Source organism: Daucus carota, chromosome 7 (genome assembly GCF_001625215.2).
Source record: "Daucus carota subsp. sativus chromosome 7, DH1 v3.0, whole genome shotgun sequence".
Taxonomy (NCBI): domain Eukaryota; kingdom Viridiplantae; phylum Streptophyta; class Magnoliopsida; order Apiales; family Apiaceae; genus Daucus; species Daucus carota.
Window position 1 is genome coordinate 20,964,090 of NC_030387.2, and position 3,232 is coordinate 20,967,321.

The 3,232-nt window shown below is 41.0% G+C and overlaps 1 non-coding gene across 1 annotated transcript; it reads right to left on the reverse strand.

Moving 5' to 3' along the window:
- Positions 1-2,840: 2,840 nt before the first annotated feature.
- On the reverse strand, positions 2,841-2,947 carry LOC135148180 (small nucleolar RNA R71). Its single transcript, XR_010286072.1, has one exon. It is a non-coding gene; the product is annotated as a small nucleolar RNA R71 (small nucleolar RNA).
- Positions 2,948-3,232: the final 285 nt, after the last annotated feature.

Below are 3,232 nucleotides of genomic sequence, written 5' to 3' on the forward strand. Positions count from 1 at the left end.
ATGGGATTACCATCTTCAATCAAGAAATTGGAATTGCAATAGCTCAGAACACAAGAATCAATCTGGGACATCTGATAATGGGAGCTTTTCAGGACTGCTTAAGGAAGAACAGGAATGTACTTCTTTATCCTCGGTTCTTCCAGATAGTGCTGAACCAGCTACTGACTCCTGCTGAAAGAGCTGTCTATCATAATATAGACAATGTTATCTGCTCCTTCATGTCAACAAGAGTGATCTCCATGCTGGAAAACCATCAGAACTACACAAACAATGAGGATGTGGTTCTTCCGGAGGCAATGCAAGAATTCTTAAACAACCCGAACTTGCCTCCACCACACATTCAAAATGTTGCTGATCCAGTGGTTCAGGAAGAGGAGGCCCCTGTAACACAAGCTGAAGAAGTCACTGAGTCATCTCAACAAGCTAATATCCCTGAGACTCAAACTTCTCAAATGGAAGAGGAAGTGATAGTGGAAGATGCACAGACATCCTCAGATGACAATGCTCAATCTGAAGGAGAGGATTCATTACAGGATAATTCTACTGATTCTGAGGATGAAGTGAATACTCCTGTTCAAACCACTGCAGCTGATGTGATGGTGGATATTGATGAACTCTTCACCAACACTGACAATCCACTGCTACAGTCAGGTATCCCTTCTGACTCTGACAACTTGTGATAAGTGGTATTTATACACACTTATAGACCTTCATTTCCACTTAAATTGGTTGGTTGTACTTAAGTGTTTAGTGTCTTTTGATATGTTTTTATTGTTTTTCTGTGCAGGTCACGAGTTGAGATGATGAAGTGATTTTCTATCAATTTAGGGTGTTTTTGGGCATTAATTGCAAGAATGGAGAATTATGGATTCATCACGGCTTGGGATTTTGTGGGTACATCTTCTACAAACCCTCACGAGAACACACTCGTCCACTAGAGCTATCTAGGGGTTTAAAGGGCTTGTTGCATATGCTAAATGCAACCGTGATCACCTACGGAAGTGGTACTAGGAGCGAGGAAGGACATGCACGCGAGAACGAGCTGAACATGAAGAAACAGGGCGGCCATCACAGTCACTAGCGCGCCCGCGCTAACCACTAGCGCGCCCGCGCTATCCTCGGGTCAACTGGCGCGCCCGCGCTAGTCTAGCGCGGTGGCGCCCAGCAGAACTCCCCCGGGCCGATTTTTGAAGCTTTTCTGATGGATTTTCGCAGCGGACGAGGCCCGGTTGACTTAGTCAATGCATTTTAATTTCTCGTGTGTAAAAACCCTAGCCTCATAGAAGTAGTTTTAAGTAGAGAACAGTATCGTAGTTTTTTCTGAGATTATTCATTCAAGCACAATATCAGTTTGTATTAGATCGTTCTTCGCGAGGAAGTGACAGTTTCGAGCGAGATCGTGAACATCAAATCTGTAACGTGTGATCTTTATTATTAATTCAAGCATTTTTATTCCTTTTAACTCTTGTCTTTTAATTACCATGTTATCATTAGAATCCATGATGTCGATTAGTTCGATTATGAACTAACCGCCTTCATGGGATTCTAATGGATTTATCGACGTAGTTCAGTAACGAATGTAATTACTTGATTGTGTGACATATGTTGAGTTCTTTGCATGAGCCGTGCTCATTCTTCTTAGGAGCGTAGCTAACTTCTAAGTTGTGTGTTAATTCTTTCTGAAGCGAGAGTGGATGATTGAATTTAGAACTTTGCCATGTAAACATAGGATTATGTGAATGAAACATAATTTGTGATAAACTTGAACTATTTTTATCACCCTGTGTAATCACGATAGACAACTTGTTATTAAACCTCTCTGCTTACACTACCGCTATAGAGATATAGGGTCTGAGCTTTGTTGGTGTCCATGAGATTTCTATCTTAATTGTGGATTTTGATTGGTATGATATATGTGCAACGAGAGTTGGCATGTATTACTTTCGTGTTGTCTGATTAGGATCAACAGTCACATGTTAATCAGTAATTTCAATTCTAGATGAATTCGATAATGAAATTAGAATCCCATGTGTTTTCCTATTCTGAATTTGATTAGTAATTTTAATTATTAGTATAAAAGAAACCAATCCTTGTTAATTGTCTTGGCAGTGATAATTGATCATACATTGTTGCATAGGTGCGTATTCTTAATTCACCAGTCTCTTTGGGATCGAACTTAATATATTACTTGTGATCACGTGCGCTTGCGTGTAGATTTCACCGAACAAGTTTTTGGCGCCGCTGCCGGGGACTCGGTGTTAATTAATTAGTTTATGTACTTGTCATCAGTGTGCATTAAGATTCACTGACTAGGATTCTATTCTCTTCTCACTTTTCTTCTTTTCTTTATTTCAGGTACTGGGGTCGCGTTTATGCAAACACGTTCTCAGACCCGTAAGAAAGCAATTGATTCATCTTCTACTACTTCTTCTGATTCTGAAACAATGCCAGAACCTGAAGCACAACCGGACAGCAAGGCATTGAAGGATTTCTCTATGCCAAAGATCGATGATATCCAATCGAGCATTGTCAGGCCTGCAATTGCAGCCAAAGCCTTTGAAATCAAACCACGGACTATTCAAATGGTCCAGAACTCGGTACAGTATGGGGGTTCTCCTACTGAAGACCCCAATATGCATATACGGAATTTTATAGAGATCTGTGACACTTTCAAATTCAATGACGTCTCTGATGAAGCTGTGAAGCTAAGGCTTTTCCCATTTTCACTCAGAGACAAGGCTAAGGGATGGTTACATTCTTTACCATCTGGTTCGATCACTACATGGGAAGATCTAGCTCAGAAATTTCTCACTAAATTCTTCCCCATGGCAAAGACTGCTGCACTACGAAATGCTCTATCTCAATTCTCTCAACAATCAGGAGAAACATTCTGTGAAGCCTGGGAGCGATATAAGGAGATGCTAAGGAAGTGTCCCCATCATGGCATGCCGGATTGGATGCAAATAAACAGTTTCTATAATGGTCTTGGACCTCAATCCAGACCTATGCTTGATGCTGCTTCTGGAGGTGCACTATGGGCAAAGAGTTATGAAGAAGCTTATGATCTCATTGAAATGATGGCTGCTAATGAATATCAGAACCCTACTCAAAGACTTACTCAAGGGAAGGTAGCAGGAATTCTTGATCTTGACACGTCTACAGCTATAGCAGCTCAACTTAAGGCTCTCACGATGAAAGTTGATTCTCTGGCTCACCAAGGAATTCAACAGCC